This window comes from Herpailurus yagouaroundi, unplaced genomic scaffold, assembly GCF_014898765.1.
Source record: "Herpailurus yagouaroundi ecotype Mexico unplaced genomic scaffold, PumYag 159, whole genome shotgun sequence".
NCBI lineage: Eukaryota > Metazoa > Chordata > Mammalia > Carnivora > Felidae > Herpailurus > Herpailurus yagouaroundi.
Window position 1 is genome coordinate 22,255,543 of NW_024412400.1, and position 15,566 is coordinate 22,271,108.

Sequence of the window (15,566 nt, forward strand, 5' to 3'; positions counted from 1 at the left end):
TATATATATATATATATATATATATATATATATATATAGATGAAGAAGTTATATATAAGATAGGAGTTGGTGATCACAAAGTGGAATGCTTGCAAAGTGAAATTCTGTACGTGGTAGTTGTTGGTAATGACAATGTCTAGGATGTGATAATAGGATTGCATGACTTAAACAGGTGGAGAATAGGATCATTGAAGGAAAGGAGTACAAAAAGTGTGAAGTCCATTGTTAAGCAGAAGGATCACCTACCTGGATATTGATACCACCAAGAAAGACGACAGGGAAGGTAACAGAGAGAGAATGACCCTGGTTTTATATCCCTTTGAAATCATGATGAAAGATATACACTGTTATTTTAGAAAAGAACACACGCAAATATTTTTGGTCATGTAATACTCAATTCCCCTTCTTCCCCCCATAGATAGACCTCTAGACCAGGTAAACATTTAAGTAGCTAAATTTAAATTTTATCCTCAGGTGGGCTTCATATATATCCTTATTTTCTTGCCATCCATCCATCCATCCATCCACTTACCACGTGACTAACCATCCCGCATCTGAACTTTGGTTAAATAGCATTTTCAGGAGAATGCTGTTCTCTGAATGGAGATGCAAAGAAACATCTTCCCCATTTACAACGGTAGGGGGCACCCTAGCATTTCCAAACTTACTGAGGAGCCTTAGCCCACATGCAGAATAGCTGCAGAGGCTCAATAATACTGAGTAAAAAGAAGACTGTTAAACTGGAGGGAGGAGACTTTTTACCACTGTACTTTGTGAAATCCAGGATGATCCATGCAGTTTCTTCTTTTATTATTTAGTGGCAGTAATTAGGCTGGAAAGGAACATTTTAAATAGTAAGCTAGAGTGGAGGCTTGTTTGGATTATAAAGTGTTATCTCTGAGTGACACAAGTAAAGCAGTGAGAAATATTCAAGTGAGATAAAAATAAATATCCAAATATATCACCACATTCTCACCTAAATCCATATTTCTATAGTGTTCAGATAGTCTTGTTAAAGGTAAAATATATTAAACCCATGAAAACTTTAAAAAGCCAGTTTCCTAGCCCAGGCAAATAAATTTAATACATTTTCTTTACAACATAGCTAACAAAGAGAGAAACTTGTTGGAAATATTATGTGGGCCAATAAAAGGTAATTTTATTTTATATAGTCAAAATATGAAAACTCACTGTGGCTGGATGTGAAGGGCTGGGCTACTTAGAGGTTAACACCCCAACCATAAACCACCAATGAGGATAGACTTGAAGGGCATTTCTTCTATTATGAAACATTTACAATAATAGCCTTGTAAAAAATAATGGGATCTATTTAAAGCTCATTTATTTCCCAGCTAAGTGGCAATTTCCTATCACTCAAAATGCTAATACTTCCTCCTGAAACCCTAGGAATAATCCAATTCATGTGTGTTCGTTGAAAAAAATCTGGTTAAAATAAGCAGGTGATTCTGTTTTAATAATATCTGTCCTGCCAGCAATAAGACAGTCTCAGGTGCAAATAAATATATCAACAAACAGATTTTCTTTAAAGCACACAGGGTCTCATATCATTTCCAAATTAGCCAATTAGCATGATGCTATTGGAAGAGCTAATTAAAAAGTGCGTTTAGACTCAGAAATGTTTCCTGAGAGTAATCTGGAGCTTATAGTCCTTATTCCACCTGTAATTACTCTGCCTGATTTTCTACTCTGTAGATAGAGGTGAACACACCTTCACCTGGGCAGAGGAAAAAGCCCTTTTTTTTCCCCCCTCTCTTGGAGTCAGCTCATGTATATCAATACCTTGAACTGATTAATGCATACTTAGCTTGTTAAAAAGGCACTCCCCATCCCAATTCTTTAAGTTGTTAGGATGGTTAACTAGTACAGAACTTAGAGTAAGGTTAAAAATTTCTTTAGAAATTTGGTCCTGGTAGAAATATATTTACAGTTAGAATCTTTGGTAAGTTCAACAACTTTTGTAGCAAATGTGTCTATCAGAAGAACTAAATTCTTGAGATTTACCAGTAGAAGAATTTTGCTGGGGGGAGGTGAGGATAGGCGATTTATATTTGGTAGCCACTAAGTCAGTGCCTTTTATTTTCATTCATTCATTCATTCATTCATTCATTCATTCATTCATTCATTCAGGTAGGCCCAACATGGGGCTTGGACTCACAATCCTGAGATCAAGACTTTAGCAGAGGTCAAGAGTCGGATGCTTAGCTTAACTGACTGAGCCACCCAGGTGCCCCTAAATTAGTACCTTTTAAAGTTTAACATCCATACAGATTACCCATAGATCTTTTTAAAATACATTTTCTTACTTGGTAGGTACCCCCTCCCCCACGCCCCCATCCCCCTCCGGGGGCTGAGATTCTGCATTTCTAAAGCTTCTGAGTGATACAGTGCGGCTGGCTAGGGATAGCACTTGTGCTCTCAGTATAGAATTAGCCATTTCTCCAAAGAATCCTAACCAGCCCTTTTAGTAGAGAATGGTATTGGAAATCAAGTTCTGAGCACTAAGTGTGCTAATTACTACTGGAGTGTCTTTGCTTCCATGCCCTCTTAGCTAATAGAGCAAGCAAATATATATGTGTATATTAGACTGTGTACCTATACATATTTACAAATATTTCTATGTGTAAACATCTATATCTACATTAACCTAACAATAAGCTTAATGATGTCCTTTCTCCCTCCCTTTCTCTTTCTTTTCTTTCCTGACATTCAAATTATGCACATTAGGCCTTTTGAAAATAAAATTGTCCCTTAGCTCTTAGATGTTTTGCTCTTTTTCTTTCCTTTTTGCCTTTTAGTTTGGGAAGTTTCTGTTGACCTATCTTCAATCTCACTGATTTTTTTTTTCTCAGCCATGTCAAGTCTACTGATGAGCCCACCCAAATCAATCTTCACTTCTGTTCCAGTGTTTTGGATTTCTATAATTTCCTTTTGATTCCTTTTTTTTTTTTTTGAGTTTTCATCTATCTGCTTATATTATCCAGCTGTTCCTGCATGTTGTCTACTCTTCATATTCCTTAACATATTAAATCACGGATATTTTAAATTACTTGTCTGATAATTCCAACAGCTGTGTCATATCTGAATCTGGTTCTAATGCTTGCTCTCTTTGGAGTGTGTTTTTTCTTTCCTTTGATTTTGCCTTTGGTTGTAAGATTTAGTTGAAAGCTGGTCATGTTGTATTGGGTAATATAGGAAGTGAGTTCAATAGGATTTGGGAAAATTTATGTTAACCTGGCTAGGAGGTGGGATGCATTTCATGTTTGCTGTAGCTATAGGTACCAGAGGCTTCATATTCCTTTAATGCCCTTGATGTCTCTCTCCTGTAGATTTTGGGTTTCCCTAGAAGTCTTAGAGTCTGCATGTCATAGTTCCTTCATCTGTAACCTGCAGTGATAGTGGAGGCCTGTTGGGGAGCTGGTATGGTATGGGTGAGGGGAAGCATTGTACAACTTTAAGATGAAACCTCAGTCTTTTATGTCTCAGGGCTGTGACCTTCTTAAGTGTTGATAGGGTGGAAGAGCTTTTTTTCCCTCCTGACATGAGACCAGAGAGCTAGATGAGGTGGAGTAGGAGGAATATCCTCCGACCCCCCCATCCCCCCAGGTGGGATAAAGCTCTGCTTCATTCTTTCCCTGGGAAGTAGACCTGTGTTATAGAGAGCACTTTGGACATTTTTCATAATGATTATTCTCCTTCCTCTGCCAAATCCACCCAGTCTTTCTGTGATCTTCACCATGAGAATTTGGTAGTTTTCTTGAAGGTAAAATCCAACGGAGTGGGGGGAAGCCCCCAACAGTGTGGCCCCCAGGAGTTTCTCAGTCTCAGGCTGCTCAATTGTCAGCCTCAGCAATTTGTCACAATGATCATTTCCTACCAGCTTCTAGTGCCAGCAGCTCCTCCTCCAGGGAAGCAGATCTCATCTGTGACTCTGGATTTTGCTGTCTCTCCAGATTTTGGATTGGCGGTTTACCCTGCAGTGTCAGTTCCCTGATGGACCCAGGAAAAGTTGTTTTTCAGTTTGTTTTGCTTTTTTAGATTGTAAGGATGGGAGATTTGACTTCTAAGCTCTCTACATGTTGAAGCAAAACTACAAGTGTTGTATTAACTTTTCACTTGCACCTCTATCTGGGTGGAGGGAAAGACAGGGGAATACCAAAAGGAGTATATTTCATAATTTACGAACTGTAGTAAACAAGGATGAAACCAATCACTGAAATGAGTTTGAGAGTTTAGTTTGCATGTAATTATTTCTCTGTCTCTCCTGTCATAATTAATAGAGATTAATAGAGTTCCAGGATCTTGTGGTTACCTCTGCAAGGGTCAGCACATGTATGAAACACCACCTAATGTATCAGATAAAATGTTGAAAGGAATATATCAGGGATGTGTCTTGACCATTCTTCTTTTTAGTCTGTACCTTAATGACTTGAAAGGACTTCTGAATGAGCTGATTTATGCCCCGTATGTTTACAATTTCTATGCTTATCATTGCTTCTTACAACTCACTTCTTTCTGAATTTAATTTCCTTCTTTTCCTTTTTAGTAGTTCTTTCTGATATGGCTAATGATTGTTAATTTAATATGTTTTCACTTTCATTTTCAATCACATAATGTTTTAGTTCAGTATAGTATCTTAATTGATAATTATTGTTGGCCAACATGTTGGCAATATTCACTGCATTTTAATTCACATTGTTACTTTTGAAATGAGTGATTTCTGACTGTTTCTTTGTAGGTCATATATCTTTTCTCTCTTCTTGCTTTCAAGACTTTTTCATATTTTTTATGTTCTGTAGTTCACTGACATATAGGCGTGACTCTATTTTAGTTATTTTGCTCAAGACTCATTGTACTTATATCTGCGTTCACCTTTGACAAGAGAACCAAAACAGTAAGCTAAAGAATCCATGTGCTTTTTGTCTCAAGTTAAAACTTGAGAATAAACTTAATCTTGGTGGCAATCTTTGCCAAATGGGACTGAAGTTTCCAGAGACAAGGAACAGAGTTGTAATCCAGTTTTGGGCATTTGAACTGGACTGTTTCTCCTCCCACTACTAACACATGGGCCTGATGGATAAAATATGAGAATAGAAACACAACTAAATCATATCTCTCTAAAAAAAAAAGAGAGAAATGGAAATCCTTGAATGCTTGAAACAAAGAGGTAATTTGAAATCAGAGAAACATGTTTGTAGCATGACATCATGATAACCTGAGCCTATGCAAGGTATACATTAGAAATGAGGTTCCTGAATCAAGCCAGAGCCCTATAAGGGCTGCTATGGCAGATTACATTCTCCAAAGGTGGCCAAAAGAATATTTCTAAGCCCACTTGTCCTATTTGTTTGCAAGCGGGAGTGGGGCAGAGAGAGAGGGAGAGAGAATCCCAAGCAGGCTCAGCTCTGTCATTGTAGAGCCCAATGTGGGGCTTGAACCCATGAACCATGAGATCATGACCTGAGCTGAAATCAAGAGTTAGACACTTAACTGACTGAGCCAACCTGACACCCCCACTCCACATGTTCTTATAGATACTTGCCCCACCATCAAAAGGTGGAGTCTAATTTCTCTTCTCTTAAATCTCTCATGTCTCACTTATAACCAATTAGACTGCAGAAGTGATGCAGCATGACTTCTAGGTCTAGGTCACAAAAGATGATGCATCTTTTCCTTTGTTTCTTGGAATATGTATGCTGGAGTCCTGTGCTGCCATGTAAACAGTCCAACTGCCATCATGCTATGAGGAAGCTCAAATTATCCCATGTGGAAAGACCACATGGAGAAGCCCTGAAACTATATATATAGAGAGATGCCTGGCCAACTCCCATCTGCTCCTTCTGACCCCATTTCCCTACCTCACTTCTAGCTCCAGTCACTATGTAACTACAACCACTTGAGAAATCTTAAGCCAGAACTTCCCCCAGGGAACCAGTGTCAAGTTTCTGACCCAGAGAGACCGTGAGATCATAAAATGACTTTTTTATTTTATTTTATTTTATGTCATCTTAAGCCACTTAAGTTTTATGAAAATTTGTTAATACAGCAATAGCAATTGGTACTATTATACTTTTAGTAAAGAGCAGACTAAAAGCAACCTTTCCACTGACTCACTGGAAATCATTTCTTGTGAGAAATCAAAAGCAATAGAGGGCTCTCTCCTGAGACTGTGAGCTATGAAGACCATTTAAACATAGATTGATTTTTTTTTTATCACATGGTAACTGTCTTTGTTTGTTTGCTTCTTTTTTCATTTATTTCAAGTTTTATTTAAATTCTAGTTAACATATAGTGTAATATTGGTTTCAGATGTAGAATTTAGTGATTCATCACTTACATTCAACACCCAGTACTCATCACAAGTGCCCTCCTTAATGCCATCATCCATTTAGCTCATCCCCTACCCTGCTCCCTCCATTAACTCTCTTTGTTCTCTATAGTAAGGTGTCTCTTATGGTTTGCTTCTCTCTCTCTTTTTTTCTTACCCTTTCTACTACGTTCCTCTTTGTTTCTTAAATTCCACATATGCATGAAATCATATAGTATTTGTCTTTCTCTGACTGACCTGTTTAGCTTAGCAAAATAGATTCTAGCTCCTTCCATGTCATTGCAAATGGCACAATTTCATTCTTTTTAATGGCTGGGTAATATTCCATCACACACACACACACACACACACACACACACACACACATATGCATACCACATTTTTCTTTATCCATTCATCATTTGATAGACTTTTGGGCTGTTTCCATGGTTTGGCTATTATTGATAATGGTGTTATAAACATTGGGATGCATGTGTCCCTGCAAATTAGTATTTTTGTAACCGTTGGGCAAATACCTAGTAGTGCAACTGCTGGGTTGTAGGGTAGCCTATTTTTAACTTTATGAGAAACCTCCATCCTGTCTTCCAGAGTAGCCACACCAGTTTGCATTCTCACCGGCGACTTTGCTGAATTCATGTATCAGTTCTAGCAGCCTTTTGGTGGGGTCTTTTGGGTTTTCCATGTAGAGTTTCATGTAGTCTGCAAAAAGTGAAAGTTTTATTTCTTCTTTGCCAATTTTGATGCCTTTGATTTCATTTTGTTGTCAGATTGCTGATGCTAGGACTTTTAACACTATGTTAAACAACAGTGGTGAGGGTGGACATCCCTGTTGTGTTCCTGATCTCAAGGGGAAAGCTCTCAATTTTTCCCCATTGAGGATGACATTAGTTGTGGGCTTTTCATATATGGCTTTTATGATGTTTAGGTATGTTCCTCTATCCTGACTTTCTTGATGGTTTTTATTAAGAAAGGATGCTATTTTGTCAAATGCTTTTTCTACATCTATTGAGAGGATCACATGGTTCTTATCCTTTCTTTTATTAATGTGATGTATCACATTGATTGATTTGTGAATATTGAACCAGACTTGAAGCCCAGGAATGAATCCCACTTGATCATGGTGAATAATTCTTTTTATATGCTGTTGAATTCAATTTGTTAATATCTTCTTGAGGATTTTTGCATTCATGTTCATCAGGGATATTGGCCTGTAATTCTTTTTTTGTGGGGTCTCTGTCTGGTTTGGGAATCAAGGTAATGTTAGCTTCATAGAATGAGTCTGGTATTTTTCCTTCTGTTTCTAGTTTTTGGAACAGCTTGAGAAGGATAGGTATTAACTCTGCTTTAAATGTCTGGTAGAGGGGCACCTGGGTGGCGCAGTCAGTTAAGCGTCCGACTTCAGCCAGGTCACGATCTCGTGGTCCTTGAGTTCGAGCCCCGCGTCGGGCTCTGGGCTGATGGCTCAGAGCCTGGAGCCTGTTTCTGATTCTGTGTCTCCCTCTCTCTCTGCCCCTCCCCCGTTCATGCTCTGTCTCTCTCTGTCCCCCAAAAAATAAATAAACGTTGAAAAAAAATTAAAAAAAAAATGTCTGGTAGAATTCCCCTGGGAAGCAATCTGGTCCTGGACTCTTTATTTGTTGGGAGATTTTTGATAACTGATTCAATTTCTTCACTACTTATGTGTCTGTTCAAATTTTCTATTTCTTCCCATTTGAGTTTTGGTAGTGTGTGGGTGTCTAGGAATTTGTCCCTTTCTTTCAGGTTGTCGAGTTTGTTGGCATATAGTTTTTCATAGTATTCTCTGATAATTGCTTGTATTTCTGAGGGATTGTTTGTGATAAATCCATTTTCATTCGTGATTTTATCTATTTGGATCCTTTCTCTTTTCTTTTTGAGAAGTCTGGCTAGGGGTTTATCAATTTTGTTTATTTTTTCAAAAAACCAGGTCTTAGTTTCATTGATCTGTTCTACTTTGTTGTTGTTGCTGCTGCTGTTTTTTTGTTTGTTTTTGGATTCTATATTGTTTATTTCTCCTCTGATCTTTATTATTTCTCTTCTTCTGTTGGCCTTGGGGTTTCTTTGTTGCTCTGCTTCTAGTTCCTTTAGGTGTGCTGTTAGATTTTGTATTTGGGATTTTTCTTGTTTTTTTGAGATAGGCCTGAATCGCAATATATTTTCCTTTTAGGACCGCCTTTGCTGCATCCCAAAGGGTTTGGACTGTTGTGTTTTCATTTTCATTTGTTTCCATATACTTTTTAATTTCTTCTTTAATTGCCTGGGTGACCCATTCATTCTTTAGTAGGATGTTCTTTAACTTCATGCATTTGGAGGTTTTCCAAACTTTTTCCTGTGGTTGATTTCAAGTTTCATAGCACTGTGATCTGAAAATGTGCATGGTATGATCTCATTTCTTTTGTATTTATTGAGGGCTGTTTTGTGACTGTATGTGATGTATCTTGGAGAATGTTCTGTGTGCACTTGAGAAGAATGTGTATTCTGTTGATTTAGGATGAAAAGTTGTGAATATATCTGTCAAGTCCATCTGGTCTAGCGTATAATTCAGGGCTATTGTTTCTTTATTGATTTCCTGTCTGGATGTCCATTGTTGTAAGTGGAGTATTAAAGTCCCCTGCAATTACCACATTCTTACCAATAAGATTGCTTATATTTGTGATTGTTTTATATATTGGGGTGTTCTTATATTTGGTGCATAAACATTTATAATTGATAGCTCTTCTTGATGGATAGACCTCATAATTATGATATAATCTCTTGTTATAGCCTTTAGTTTAAAATCTAGTTTGTCTGATACAAGTATGGCTACTCCACCTTTCTTTTGACTTCCAGTAGCATGATAGATGGTTCTCCATCCCCTCACTTCCAATCTGAAAGTGTCCTCAGGTCTAAAATGGGTCTCTAATAGACAGAAAATATATGGGTCTTGTTTTTTTGTTTTTTGTTTGTTTGTTTGTTTTTATCCATTAGGGTACCCTATGTCTTTTAATTGGAGCATTTAGTCTATTTACATTCAGTGTTATTATTGAAAGATGTGGATTAGAATCATTGTGTTATCTGTAGGTTTCATACTTGTAGTGATGTCTCTGGTCCTTTGTGGTCTTTGCAACATTCCACTCACAGAGTCCCCCTTAGGATCTCTTGTAGGGCTAGTTTAGTGGTGATGAATTCCTTCAGTTTTTGTTTGTCTGGAAAAACCTTTATCTCTCCTTCTATTGTGAATCACAGACTTGCTGGATAAAGGATTCTTGGCTGCATATTTTTCCTATTCAGCACATTGAAAATTTTCTGCCACTCCTTTCTGACCTGCCAAGTTTCAGTAGATAGGTCTGCTGTCTACCCTTGTAGGTTAAGGCCCATTTGTCCCTAGCTGCTTTCAGAATTCTCTCTTTATCTTGTATTTTGCTGGTTTCACTATGATACGTCATGCAGAAGGTATGTCTAAAGGGAGTTCTCTGTGCCTCCTGGATTTCAGTGTCTGTTTCCTTCCCCCAGATTGGGGAAGTTCTCAGATATGATGTGTTCAAGTATACCTTCAGCCCCTTTCTCTCTCTCTTCTTCTTCTGGAACTCCTATCATATAGGTATGATTCCATTTCATTGAAACACTTAGTATTCTAATTCTCCCTTCATGGTCTAGAATTTTTTTATCTTTTTCTCAGCTTCATCTTTTTCCATAATTTTATCTTCTATTTCACCTATTCTCTCCTCTGCCTCTTCAATCCTCACTGTCACCACTTCTAGTTTATTTTGCACCTCATTTACAGCATTTTAAATTCATCGTGACTATTTTTTAGTTCCTTGATCTCTGCAGCAATAGATTCTCTGCTTTTTTCAAGCCCAGCAATTAATCTTATGACTATTATTCTAAATTCTTGTTCAGTTATATTGTTTATATCTGTTTTGATCAATTCTTTAGCTGTCATTTCTTCCTGGAATTTCTTTTGAGGAGAATTCTTCCGTTTCATCATTTTTGTCTAGTTTTTTTGTCCCTTATGTGTTTTAAAAACTTGTTATGTGTCCTGCAACTGTGAGGACTACTACACAGTTTAAAATTAAAAAAATTTTTTTTAGTGTTTTATTAATTTTTGAGAGAGAGAGAGACAGACAGAGTACGAGTGGGGGAAGGGCAGAGAGAGAGAGAGACACAGAATCCAAAGAAGGCCTCAGGCTCTGAGCTGTCAGCACAAAGCCCAATGCGGGGCTCGAACTCATGAACCGTGGGATCATGACCTGAGCTGAAGTCGGATGCTTAACCGACTGAGCCACCCGGGTGCTCCTGTAAGCACTACTATATTAAAGAGGGGTCATACACTGTCCAGGGCCTGGCCCTTCAGGAGGTGTTTTTGGAGGGTGTTACTTGTTCTCTGTAGTTGTGACTCTGGTTGCTTTATCTCCTCACTCGTAGTGATGTTTTGGACCCTCCACCAAGTGTGCTTTGATTTTTTCGCTGAAGTAGCCCAGGAAAAGAAAACAAGCAAACAAACCAGAAAAGAAAAAAAACCCAAAACACCAGCTACAGCAAAAACAGTGGGGTGGTGGTGTTGATGGAAGAGGCCTTATCCCATACAAAAAGAGATATGACAGGGGCAGGGGAAAAGAAAAGAAACTTGACCAGGCAGAGAAACTCTATGGCTTAATCCAGAGAGAGAGAGGGGAAAATAAAGAAGGAGATACAGAATAGTTATAAAGAGAATAGATTAAATATGTCTGCTTAAACGAACCAACAACCAGAATAACTAGACTAGAGGAGGGAAGAAATAAAAAGGAGAAAAGGAAGAGAAGAGGGAGGAAAAAAAAATATATATATGTATATATATGTATATATATATACATATATATATATATATTAAGAATTGTCCAAGAATTAAATCAGAAAATGCAAAGTCGCTGGGTGCCTTGGAACCCGTGGCAGTGCAGGTCCGGAGGAGGGGCTGGCTGGTTCCACAGCGTCAATCCCTCTCCAGTAGATACACAGTTACCAGGTGCAGAAGGGCGTGGTTTGCTGTGTGTGGGCCCCGCCTCCCCTGTGGGCCCACTGTCAGTTCCCTGAAGCCCCACCTTGTTGGTGATGGGGAGAAAAATGGCGACACCCCAGTCTCTCCCCCACCCACTGGGTGTCCCAAACTACTCTGTTCAGGCTGTCCTCACTGTGCTGCGGGCGCGAACCACGGGGTTTGTCCCGCTCCGCCAACTCCCGATTCCCGGTGCCTCCCCTGGTGATCAGCTGGGATTTAAACCCTGATGTCTTAAGAGGTCTGGCTCCATGTGCCCTGGTTCCGGGAAAGTGCTGCTCCGCCCCGCCGATATATGGCCTCTGGCTGGTGGGTGCAGGCAGTCTTTGTCCTTTGAAAGGTTATATGCCTTCTTACTACAGCACTCCCGGGAGGGGATTGCTTTCTCCCACTGCAGACTGTGCCTCTGAAGTAGTTACCGAGCCCGAGGCTGGCTCCCCTTCCCACCAGGTGTGTGAACTGGGCAGCGGGCCCCTGTCTGGAGTAAGCCCCAAAGAGACTGCATCTTTCTCTGTCCCGGTCGGTGGTTTTTCTCTTGTCCAGATACAGTCCTATGCTTCCCCAGCCTTTCTCTTCCCTTTGTCCCTCCCCTTTGTCCCTCCCCTCCAGGCCCATGAGGCCCATTTTCTCTCTCCCAGTTTGCAATCACGCACCTGTGGCCAGCCAGGTTATCCCCGTGGGTCCTGGAGACGTCTTTGTCACTCTGCAGCCTGGACTGTTGGAATTCAAAGTCCTTTGGCCTCAATACTGCTGTGTTTGAGGGACAAGGGAACTTCGGGTCCCCCTACTCCCCCCACTCCAACCTCTTCTTAATATAGCCATTTTTACCCCCCAGAAGCAGAAAATACAGCAGACTTTCCTAACACACAGAAGACAGAGACCTAGACAAAATGCCAAGATAGAGGAATTCCTCCCCAAAGAAGGAATAAGAAGAGGTTGCGGCCAGGGATCTAATCACAACAGGTAATTGTCTACTCAAGTAGAGCCAAGAGATGGAGGGGGAGAGAGTCCCAGACACAGTATTTGAGCACCTGGATCCATCTATGCCTGAATTTATAATTACAAGAGTCTATATATTTTGGTTTTTACTTTAGTTTGTCTGAGTTGAGTTTTTGTTAGTTCTAACTAAAAGGATCCTGATGATTACAACTCTACTATTCCAGACCAGTTTGTACTGAAAGAGATGAGTGGAAACAAGTTGATCTATGAGGTAGATTATTATACCATTTGCTTAAATAAACCACACCTCTGGATTCATGCTCTCTATTGTCCTCTCCCACATTGAGTGTGTGTTCAACCACATGAGTACCTTGTAAGTGTTTGCATTTTGGGGCTGCTCTTCTTGGAAGGCTTTCTCCTGGAACCAGCTTCATGGAAGTCCAGGAAACTCTGCGGCACAGAGAGGCAGAGTGTAGAATTCCTAGAAGATGAGACAGAGATAACCCATGTGAAAGAACACTGAGGCACCCCAGCCCAGCTCCTCACTGCATGTAGCCACATGCGTGATTCAGCCAACATCACATGGAGCAGAAAAACTGCCCCGCTGAACCTACAGTCAACCTGTAGAATCATGAGCAATAATAAATTGTTATTGTTTTAACCAACTAAGTTTGGGGGTAACTTGTTAGGTGACAAAAAGTAATCGAAGTAGCCAAGGATCAGAGCACCCAGTCAGATTTGGTCTTAAGCAGTTGCCCAAGACAGGGTGCCAGTGATACTTACTCATTTATGCATTCATTTCATTTAACGAAGCATTTAATGAATGTCTGGTAGGTACTGGTCCATAAAAAATTGTAAAGGGCCCAGGAAATGGCAAAAATGTGCACAATCACTATGTAAATAATGGATGTCACTTTAGAATTTGATGTTTATCTCTTTCAGAAGATTTTAAATGCTTTTGGCCTGTGAAGGAAATAACTTCTGACTAATCAATATTGACAACCAAATTTTCCATCATATAAATGGAGCCAGGAGCTATGTTTTAAGGCCAGATCCTCCTGTGTATTACAATTGCCTGTATTTATGGACAGATGAGTTACATCAAGGTTTAAAGGAAATATATTTTCATTGCAGTGAGAAACTGTTATTTTCTGCTTTGAAATTTATTCCTTCACTAGGGGCATCTGACTACCTGGATTACACTTTTAGTTCCATCACTCGGTAGATTTATGACCTTGGGGGCAAGTATTAACCATTCCAAGCTATGATTTCTCTATTTGTTAAAAGGCTTAACAGTAGTGTATACCTTATATAGTAATGCCTAAATAAATTATTATTATTATTATTATTATTATTATTATTATCCTAAATGATTTCTGGATCACCTACCCTATCTTAGGAAATCTATTTGGTTTTCTTTATTTGAAAGAAAATAGTGGTCATCTTTGCTTCCTAAGAAGCAAACATCAGTATTCTTTTTTAGTATTAACTAACTTCATCCTTTCTTTTCACTCCCTGCTTTGGGAAATTAAAGATTTTAGTAAAATGTTAACCTTGAGAAAATGTATTAATGTATTAAATGATTTTTTCACCCATAAACATTACCTTATTATATGGTATCTGAAGAAGTCAGTGCAATATCGGAGTATGCTTAGTTTTATAATGGAGTAGGGAAGCAGGGAGAAAGAACTGGGCTCATCTTTTCCTTTTTTGGAATAACACATAAAGGTGTAATTGACAAAGGAGAGAGCTCTGCTTTCAAGGGATTCAGGTTTGAGGAGTAGGCAGTAAATTTTAGCCAAGCTGGGAAACTGTGGGAAGTTCTAATTTGCAGAAAGTAGAAAGCCTCCATGTGTCAAGAACATGGAAATCACGCCCCAGTTTGGTTTTGATTTTGCCACAGCTCTGCTCTGCTTTAACCTCCTGATCTGGTCAATTCATATCCTCATGTTCGAGCACCCGAGGATTTGGTATGTATTGTTATGTGATACCCTGTGCATTTGAATTATACTCTCTTTAGAATGACAATGATAATTCTAATCACAGAACTGCATCAAGTACCTTAAAGTAGGTATGAGCTAGAAAAAATATTTAAGGACTCTTTAGCATCATATTCTTTCTCATCTGCTGGAATATTGAAAGCTTGGCGCAGGTCAGATATCTGTGGGAGGCCTTAGAAGCTTTGAATTTGAGACCTCATGCTAGGTTTTCTGCAGGGTGTTTACTTGAAGATATAGGTAATTGATGAACACACGCACACATACTATGGTTCTGATGACTTAATTCCTTCCTTACAACTCTTTTCAATTCAATTTATAGCAACACTGATGAAACGCCTAGCTCTTAACCGAGCATAAAGCCAGGGGCACTGAGACGATTCTTCTGTGAACTGCTCTAAAATATCTATGGATATACCTAAAGCAATTCATGAAGGTTTGCCCTCCGGAGAATTTGTGGGCTGTATTGGCTGGTGGATAAGGTTTGCTGATTTTGTGGCCATGCCTCACCCACACTGCCTCCTTTCCTCACCTCTCTGGAGCGGTCGCATCAAAGACAATGCGACGTTGTCTCACTGCCAGGCCACTGCTGGTTGGCAAATGGATTGTGAGAAGAGGAGGTGTTATAAATATCTTGTATAACCAAACTGGGTAGATTGGATTTCAGGGTCAGAGATATTCCTTCCATCCTCCCCCCTCCCTCCTGGTCCCTTCCTTGCCTTCTTTATTTCCCACATATTTACTCAGCACCTCCTCCGTTTCTGACACGGTTGCTCACTGCTTCGCATATAAAGTCGCCCTCCTTCATTAGCGGTTCGGCTTTCCGGGGTTTCGGTTCCTTGCCGCCAAGCATGGTGGGAAAGCAGGTCGTCCTCCTTCTGACGTCACAATGCCTGCGACATTCACCTCACGGCATCTCGTTACGTAGGCATTTGATGGTCTCACAACGTCACAAGAAGGGTGAGTACTGGACAGTAAGATATTTTGGGAGAGAGGGAGACCCTATTTACAAAACGTTTGTTATAGTATATTTTTGTAACCGTTCTATTTTATGATTAGTTATTGTGGTTAATCTTTTACTGTCCCTAATTTATAAGTGAAACTTCGTCTCCACACTATGTGTGGAGCCCGATGAGGGGCTCAAACTCACAAACCATGAAATCGTTATCTGAGCCAAAAGCAGCGGTCAGTCGCTCAACTGACTTAACCACCCAGGAGCCCCGGGAAGGTGGATATTATTAAAACAAGTAATTCC

General features: G+C 39.5%; 1 long non-coding RNA gene across 2 annotated transcripts in view; it reads right to left on the reverse strand.

The window, feature by feature from the left end:
- The window catches only part of LOC121033617 (uncharacterized), a 25,984-nt gene extending 10,829 nt beyond the window's left edge, over positions 1–15,155 (reverse strand). For both annotated transcript variants that reach the window (XR_005792025.1, XR_005792024.1), the window contains exons 1-2: positions 15,062–15,155; positions 12,685–12,795 (exon numbers count right to left, since the gene is read on the reverse strand). This is a non-coding gene — a long non-coding RNA (uncharacterized LOC121033617). The remainder of the gene's footprint in view (positions 1–12,684; positions 12,796–15,061) is intronic.
- Between the last annotated feature and the right edge of the window lie 411 nt (positions 15,156–15,566).